Source organism: Macaca fascicularis, chromosome 2 (assembly GCF_037993035.2).
Source record: "Macaca fascicularis isolate 582-1 chromosome 2, T2T-MFA8v1.1".
Classification (NCBI taxonomy): Eukaryota; Metazoa; Chordata; class Mammalia; order Primates; family Cercopithecidae; genus Macaca; species Macaca fascicularis.
In genome coordinates, this window is record NC_088376.1 from 173870418 (window position 1) to 173880062 (window position 9645).

Consider the following 9645-nt stretch of genomic DNA (forward strand, 5'->3'; position numbering starts at 1 on the left):
TGCCAAGTTGGCCAGGCTGGTCTCAAACTCCTGACCTTAGGTGATCCACCTGCCTCAGCCTCCCAAAGTGCTGGGATTACAGGTGTGAGCCACTGGAATTAAAACAATTTTTATGTTGATTAGAGAACGTATTAGAAGGGAGCAAGTGTAAAAGTGGAACATGCAGTAAGCAGGTTCTTTGCAGTAGTCCAGGTGAGAGATTACAAGTGAGTAACTGTGGCAGTGGTAAAGAGCAGCCCATGGACTGAGCTATCTTGGGGAATCATATACCAAGACTAGCTCACGGATTGAATGTGGGAAACTGGAGAGCTTACCGTGAGTGATAACCAGGTATCTGGCTCTAAAACTGAATGGATGAGAGTGCCGACGTATTTACTGATAGGTTGAAAACTGAGGGAGGATGGAGCCTGATTAGCCTCTTTAGAAGTCTTACGCATTAAAAATATTGCGTTTCCTCCTCTCTTTAAACATAAGATGAAATGAAAACAATACTAAATTATAACATAATCATAAAGATGTCTAATCAAGTACTAACCCTTTTGTCTACTGATGTGGTGTTATTTTAAAATATTAAATATTAAGTTATTTCCTTAAAAAATTATTAGGGGAGGAGTTTCCCCTATTTTGTTGTGCTTTATGCCCAAGTTTGCCCTTCAAGTCCTGGGAAAAATCAAGAGTTGTATTTTGGTTTGTTGTGTTTGAGATGCATGTAAAACTGCTAAGAAATGTCAAGGGGGCAGTTGAATATACAACCGTAGGGGCACAGAAGGTGGAATAGATATATTAATTAAGGAGATGTGAACAAATAGATGGTTTTAAAAGCTACATAAATAGATGTGATCATCCAAAGAAAATGGGTGAAGAGCCAGGTAGAATCTAACATTTCTAACATTCAGATGAGGAAGAGCAAAAGGAGAGTGAAATGGAGTGGCCAGACTAGGAGAACATGGTGTCAGGGAAGCTAAGGGGAGAATAATTCAAGAATAGAATAGCGTACAGCTGTGCCAGTGCTTCTGTGTGGTCAATTCAGATGATGTCAGAGAACTGGATGTCGTTATTGACCTTAGGATGATGGAGTTTCAGGTTATGGTTGAGATTGAAGTTGATTGAGAGTTAATGGGAGATGAAGAAATAGAAATGATGTATGTAGAAACATTTTGAAAATTGGTTGTAAAGGAGAAAAGAGAATTGGGTTAATAAGTGGAAGGGATTGTTGGGTCAGAGGTGTATTTTATTTTATTTTATTTTATTTTATTTTATTTTATTTTATTTTATTTTTGAGACGGAGTCTCGCTCTGTCACCCAGGCTGGAGTGCAGTGGCGTAATCTCGGCTTACTGCAAGCTCTGCCTCCCGGGTTCACGCCATTCTCCTGCCTCAGCCTCCCATGTAGCTGGGACTACAGGCACCTGCCACCGCATCCAGCTAATTTTTTGTATTTTTAGTAGAGGCGGAGTTTCACCGTGTTAGCCAGGATGGTCTCGATCTCCTGACCTCGTGATCTACCCATCTCGGCCTGCCAAAGTGCTGGGATTACAGGTGTGAGCCACCTCGCCCAGCTCTGATTTTATTTTTAAGGGTGAATGGTAATGGTGCATATTTGCATACGAGGAAGCAACCAATAGGAAAGAAAATTTGTCTGATGCAGAAGAGAAAAGGCATAACTTCAGGAGTATAATTCTTGAAAGGGTGAGAAGGAATGAGATTCAGAGCAGAAAGGTCAAAGAAGATGCGGAAATTCCTGTCTGATGCTTAAGTATAGGGAAAACAAGTTTCTTTAAAACATTCATCTTTGTACTCACCTGAGCCAACCTCCTTGTGTGAAAACTTTTTCTTAATCAGAACATACAGATTGCCTTGAGAAATCATAATTTTATAGTATGAATAAAATACTGGTAAGTAGTAAAGTATCCAAAGGGAAGACCTGAAGAAAAAGGATACAGAATTTATGCCAGAAAGATGCACCTGGAAAGTTGATGATGTGCCTAAGCTACTCCATCTTCCTGGGGGAAGCCAGGACAGCACTGAAGCCTGAGGGGAGGTCTGAGGGTAAGAGACCAAAGAGAAGATCTCAGAGAATCACACAGAAGAGGGGCAAGTTAGCATTAGGAGACTGCTGAACGCCCTCTAGTAGCCAGCATCAAAGAGTTTTGTGGAAGCTTAGATGATACCTATTTATAACAATAGCTCACATTTATTGAGCGCTTGCAGGCATTTGTTTAAATTCTCTATACGTAATGATCAGTTCAGGTTGTTTAATTCCAAAAACCATTTGCAATAGAAAGTTATTTCTCCATTATTTGGATGAAGAAACGGAAGTATAGTACTTAGGTAACTTTCCCAAAGTCATGCAGCTATAAAGTGGGATCAGATATTCAAGTTTAAGCAGTCTGGCTCCAAAGCCTCATTCTAATCACTATGGCAAATGGCTAGAGAGTGGTTTACAACAGTGGGAGTAATCACTGCATGGCTGGAGAGTTGTTGCTGGCTGCTGACTGACAGCTCAGTTGGAAGCTGTTCAACCAGGAGCCTCGGTTCCTGCCCACATAGGCCTCCCGGGAATATTGGCGCTTCCTCACAGCATTGTGGATGGGTTCCAAGAGTGTATGTTCCAAGAGGCCTGAGTGAAAGTATAACAAGCTTCTTGTGACCTAGTCTCACTTCTGCCGCAGCAAATTTGTCAAGTGACTGAAGCCAGTCCACATTCAAGGGAAGTGGAACTAGACTTCGCCTCTCAATGGGACGAATAGCAAAGAAATCGTGGCCGTCTTTATTTTGCCACAGCCAGCTTATTGAATTTTGTAATGTGCTGCTATTTTTTTCTCATTTTAATTAAATACTCTCCTTTATATCTAATTTTGCGTATGTAATTTTATATTCCTTCTTTTATAGAAAGCCCTAAAATTATATAAGGTTGAAGCTCTAATGGGAAATGTTGATGTCATCTCACAAGTCAGAGGTAAACAGCTTTGAGCTTGCATGACTTAAGTTCAGAGAATTACTCTTGCTTTTATTAATTTTTTAAATTTTAGACTTGAATTTCTCCCAGTGACTCTGGGATCATCTAGGAGGTAGATAATCTAGTATTATATGCACTGTTCTGGGAGGCCTCTGGAGGGTGTCATTACTTACGAGAATAAATTCCAATCTTTTAGAAAGGCAAGCCGGTGGTGTTAGCAGCCGGCAGACCTTGCCTTTTTTTTTGAAATGGAATCTTGCTCTGTCACTCAGGCCAGAGTACAGTGGCATCATCTCGGCTTACTACAACCTCTGCCTCCTGGGTTCAAGCAATTCTCCTGGCTCAGCCTCCTGAGTAGCTAGGATTACAGGTGCTTGCCACCATCCCCAGTTAATTTTTTATTTTTAGTAGAGACGAAGTTTCACCATGTTGACCAGGCTGGTCTCAAACTCTTGACCTCGTGATCTGCCTCCCAAAGTGCTGGGATTACAGGTGTGAGCCACCATGCCCAGCCAATCTTTCATAGTTAGATGTGTTTTTCTACTCATGTTTATTTTCTGCTACCTAAAAAAAGAGAATGGACACATTGGCCAAACAGAGACATATGACATACCCTTGATTTTCTAAACAGAGTAGCATCCATAGTATCTACCAAATTAAAGCAAAATGTTTGGATTTTGATTTCTCAATACTCAACAAGGGGAAGGAGATGCTAGGAGGACAACTTTTCTCCTTCCTTGAATGAAAACTACATTATGTTCAGAGTGACAACAAAGAATAGAACTAAAATGATCCACACACTTTCCAGGAGCATTCCAGATAGGCTGTAAGGTCAAAAACCAACTACATATGACAGCATATTAAGGAGTCATTAGCATCATTATACCCAAATTCTAGAGCCTTAGGTATGGCCCATCATGGTGGTATAAAAACAATCTGGCAAACTATCATTACATGGACTATTGCATTCTGAATATGTGCACCAAAATGGACTAGTAACCTGTCCCAGAAGTTCAAGCCACCTTGGACTGACTGCCAAGGAGACACTGGAGGTCACGTCTGGACTTGAAGCATAAGAATGATTAAACACATATGGCTAAAGGAGATCAAGAAAAAAATTGACTTCATCAGCCCTGTATGTGAGAAAGGGGTGGAATATTAATTTGGAAAACTGCCCAAACATATTTCCAGGGCTTCTGACAGTTTTCAGTGTTTAATGGAGAAGGTAATTGGGGGATATAAATTACCTAGAGGCATTTATCTATTTAGATGACATAATCATTTTTGGCAGGATTCTGGGAAAGCCAGAGCAAAGACTTAAAGTTAGCAAGGGCAGGGTTGAGGATGTCCCTTGATTAGTACAAATGCCGACAAACCTACATAGCGCAGAGTGAATACTGTTTCTGGAAAAAAATACCTGTTAGCCCAAATGACATCAAATTTAAAAGCTTCTTTGAGGTGAGTGATGAACAGAGTAGAGTATGAAGGGTATTCTCTAAAAGCTAAGCCATTAACAACTTCACAGATTGCCCTATCAGGAGAGGACTAAGGCCCGTGAGGGTGCAAGACACCAGCTAATGGCCATGTGGCCTCTCCAACTTTTCAGGAATTGCTGCTTGAAAGCCTGAACCCAGGCAGTGAAAGGCAGTTGGGGAAAGTTAACTTGACCTTCACGAACCCTGCTATGACTTTGTTACCTGTATGGATGTCAAAATCGAGGTCTGGGAACTGTTATGTCCAGTCAAAGAAGGGAAACAAGCCAGTGGTATTCACCAGCCATTGTCTGTTGGATTGCAACCTCATACACTACTCACACCTTGGTAATTTCTAGCCCTAAGACAAACCATTACTGACAAATTTCAGGGATATGTAAATGAGGTGACTTTGAGGTATGAATGAATAGCAATATACTTAAATTCATGCTCATCCAGACCTAACCAGACACCATGGTGAGTGGTTGACGTAGCTGACATATTTAGTGTTTATTTTAAATCAAGCCTCAGCATCAAGATATGTGGCTGCATATCCCTAAAGATTCTTTATATATGATGGTAAGAGCATTGCTCAAAAGGAGTCAAAGCAGTTTATGATTCGTAAGTCCTCTTGAAGGACTTATGGCCAAAATTTTGGTGTTCCTTCTAATACAAATGGTATATTGTTCTGGTTTTCATTTACTTGCTCTTTAAAAATATGTTTATTATTACAGATATAGTATGTGTGTGGTGTAGAAAACTAATATAGGCAGGAGAAAAATAAAACTTTACATTCCCTCCACCTGGATATCCTCTTTGTAATACCTTAGTGCCTTTCCTTTTAGAGCTTTCTCTGTGCATGTAACATGTACATATATAGACTCATACATATGTGTAATATATATATATACAAAATACACTCATACTGTTAGTACTTGTTTATATATGTGTAGAGATAATTTCAAACTTACAGAAAAGTTGCAAAAATAAAAATAGTACAAATAACACTCATATACCTTTTTCCCAGATTCATCAATTATTAACATTTGACTCCATTTGCTTTATCATTTGTGATATCTATCTAGATTTTTTCCCTTGAAACCATTCAAGGGTAAACTTTATGTATCATGGCACTTTGCCCTTCTTTTTTAATGTTTTAATTTTTTATTAAAAAAATGTAGAGACTAGGTCTCACTATACTGTCCAGGCTGGTCTTGAACTCCTGGCTTCAAGCAATCATCCTGTCTCAGCCTCCAAAAGTCTTACGATTACAGGCGTGAGTCACTGCATTCAGCCCCTTAAATATTTCCACTGAATGGCTAGGTTTTCTTCCAGGGTTTTTATCCATTGTGGAAGACAGTGTGGCAATTCCTCAAGGATCTAGAACCAGAAATACCATTTGACCCAGCAATCCCATTACTGGGTGTATACCCAAAGGATTATAAATAATTCTGTTATAAAGATACATGCACATGTATGTTTATTGCAGCACTATTCACAATAGCAAAGACTTGGCACCAACCCAAATGCCCATCAATGATAGACTGGATTAAGAAAATGTGGCATATATACACCATGGAATACTATACAGCCATAAAAAATGATGAGTTCATGTCCTTTGCAGGGACAGGGATGAAGCTGGAAACCATCATTCTTAGCAAACTAACAGAGGAACAGAAAACCAAATACTGCATGTTCTCACTCATAAGTGGGAGGTGAACAATGAGAACACATGGACACAGGGAGGGGAACATCACACACCAGGGCCTGTCAGGGGGTGAGGACTAGGGGAGGGAGAGCATTAGGACAAATAGCTAATGTAGATGATGGATTGATGGGTGCAGCACACCACCATGGCATGTGTAAACTTATGTAACAAACCTGCACGTTGTGCACATGTATTCCAGAACATAAAGTGTGTATATATGTATGTATGTGTGTGTGTGTGTGTGTGTGTGTGTATAAACTTCCACTGCGTTCAGCTCCTTAAATACTTCTGAGGGTATTTTCTAAGACTCCCTGTTTTTAAGAGGCCTAGATAGTAGGTAACTTGGATTACTGGAGGAAAGAAAATACTTTAGATTTCATCTAGAATTGAGATAAGACGCTAGATGGCATCAAGTTCAAAAGTTAAGCCTTGGATTCATTGCATGCAGCAAAAAGCCTGCCTCTGCTGACGGCTTCCTTGGTCTACTCAAAGCAGGGTAGTCCGTGGAAACTGTTGTGCATGGATTTTTCTGACCTTGGATGCTGGTACTTATAATCTGATCTAGTTACCTGGGCTTTTTTTTTTTTTTTTTTTAACCTGCTATTTTATCTGAGAAAAGATATTATAAACATGAGCATTTAAAGTCCAGGAGGTTCCAACTTCCCTTCTTAAAAACTAAGTATTTTCCAGCCTCTAGACAAGGTGTGATCTAGAAAGCTTGCTTGAAAATAAAGATGAAGGACAGATTTACTTTGGGCAGTGAAGGAAGGAAAAAAGAGGAGAAAGGAAGGACGAAAGAGGAGTAAGAAAGGGAGGAAGGTCATGAGATACAAAGCATATACAGTACATATAATTTCTAATTTTTATTGAATCAGCTGTGTGCTTTATACTTTAATTACAAATGCTGTGACTTCCCAAAAAGTCAGTTTCACAAAAGTAAATTAATAATTCTTGAGCCAAATGGAAATGGCTTTGATTACTGTGCTCCGATTCATTTCTGATACTGCCAATAATCAGAAGCTACAGAATAAAAGAAGGCTTAGATTCTCCAGCTATAGACAATAAGGCTGAGGACAATGCCACACATCAATTAAGATCTCATGGTAAATCAGTAATAAAACTAGGAATTAGACTTTCATGTTCTAACTTCCAGTGTTAGAGTCACTAATTTACACTGTTCTGCTTCTAATGAGCGCTGATTATTTTAAATATAGAGAAGTTCTACTCTTTTACAATGCTAAGCACACTACTTATTGTGTTGTATTCATGGTATCACTGGTGGTAGAAATGAAAAAGCCCAATTAGGTCATCTTGTCCTCTTCCTGGGGACGGGACTATGTCTATTCAACTGCAATGACTCAGCTGATGAAAATTTCATTGTGAGCTGAGAACTGATTGTAGAACTCAGCCTGCCGTAGAAATCAGGCTGAATGGGATGATGGACTTATTTTAAAAAAACAAAAATCAAAGCAGAATAAGACGGAGAACAGGAAAGCAGCAGAGGGGTGGATGACTTGCAGCATCACAGCGCTGTGAGTGACTCAGAGGTCATCATTCACTGTGGACAAGCCTAATGAATTCAGTCTAAGCATACCTGGAAAATATTGCATATCTTCCTTAGAAAGGCTTTTTAACAGCCGAGTTCCTGACCTTCCCTTAAGTCAGTTTTCTTTTGTTTTATTCTCATAGCTAAATTTAAAATCAGTACAGAAATCAAAAAGTCTGGTAGAGAATGGGTTTTTCTTTAAAACATGGGACATTTTGGCTCCCTGATATTTCAGCAGCTGTCCATGACTTCATCTTCTGCTTTGTAATTTGGCAGATCATTAGAAACGACTTTATTATTGTCCCATCCAGTCTGATGGAGACCCCTTAGGCTTCACATCTCAGCTTCTTATTTTGTTACCTCTTTAACTCTCTCAACTCCCCTGTCCACTCCCTTCTCTCTGTGGCAACTACATTGGCTTGCTTCCTGTTTTTCAAACGGCCTATGGAACTTCCTGCCCCAGTGCCTTTGTACCGGCTTGGATTGCTCTTCCTCAAATATGGGCCTCACATCCTTAGGCCACTTCTTTCAGGTCCTTACTCATCTTGTTGGTGAGGCCTTTCTGAAGACCTTATTTAAAGTTTTAATCTTCCTCTTTAATACGCACAATCAGGAGCACTCATTCTATTTTACAGAAGAAGGTGTTGCCCCATAAAAAAGATAATTTAAAAAAATCTAATATATACAATCCCTTTTTCCTGTGCTATTTTTTTCTCCTTAGTACTTACCACATTCCAAGCCGGAATTTACATTTAAATTATTACCCATTTCTGCTCCTCTGTGCTAGACTATAATAAGCTCCATGAGGGTAGAAATATTTATCTTTCTACTTCCTGTTCCGTTTTTCAGGATCTGTAAGACTGGCTGACATTCAACAAATATTTATTAAATAAATGAATGTATGGATAAAGTTAGCTTTTGAGGAGAGGAGTATATCAGGCTCCCAAAACTTGAAGGACTTTTTTGACATCAACTCAATGAATTCCCATACCTCACCTTCACTACCATCTTGTTATACTTAAGATCAGAAAACCCTTGCAGAGCAATTCAATTTGAAGTCTCAAGCTGTAACAACAGCAACAACAAAAATGCTACCTAAAAGAACCAATTCTTATTGAGGATGCTAGGACCTTGATTTGGGAACATGGCTATGGTAAAAGAGGGAGTTGAATTCCCAAAATTTGGGCAAAAGAAAAAGTAATCTATACAATTTGAGATTTTATAACTAGAAATCTTTCTAGATATTTATTTCAGATTCTAATAATTGGCACAATGATGTAAGTATGATGTAAAATCTATTAATTTTCCCGACATCTATTTACATCGTGTAATTTGCACCCAGCCACATTGACTGAGTTAATTCATATTCTTTCCTAGGAGCTTCAGGCTCTGGAAAATATACTGAATGTATCTGTCGGCCTCTTTCCTCTTCAAGTTGTATGAATCCATTGCCTATTTACTAAAACAAAAAGGAAATGTATAGACTTTTAACAAAAGGAGAGGATCAACTATACATTTGTTGAATAGTTCCTCAGATGTTTCATGTGAGAGCTTGTGTCCTGGTACATGGAGTCGAATCAACAGCTTCTGTTCCTTGAGATGTCACCACACAGAACCATGGGAATTTAACTGTTTTGTGAAACGTATATATATAATAAATACATAATATAATCTATACTATATATTATATATAGGATATATAATACAATATGTATTATAATTTGTATACTTATATATTTATAAATTTATACTTATAAATTATATTTATAAATTATATAATACCTATATTTATATAATATGTAAGATATATTGTATATGTTTTATATTTTATAAATATATATATACACACAAAAGAGGCAGAGACTTCTGAGTTCAACTTTTCCGATTTACCACTACTACAAGTGAGACTCACCGGGGTTAAGTGACTTGTGTAAGGTCACAAGATAAATAGTTAATTGTGG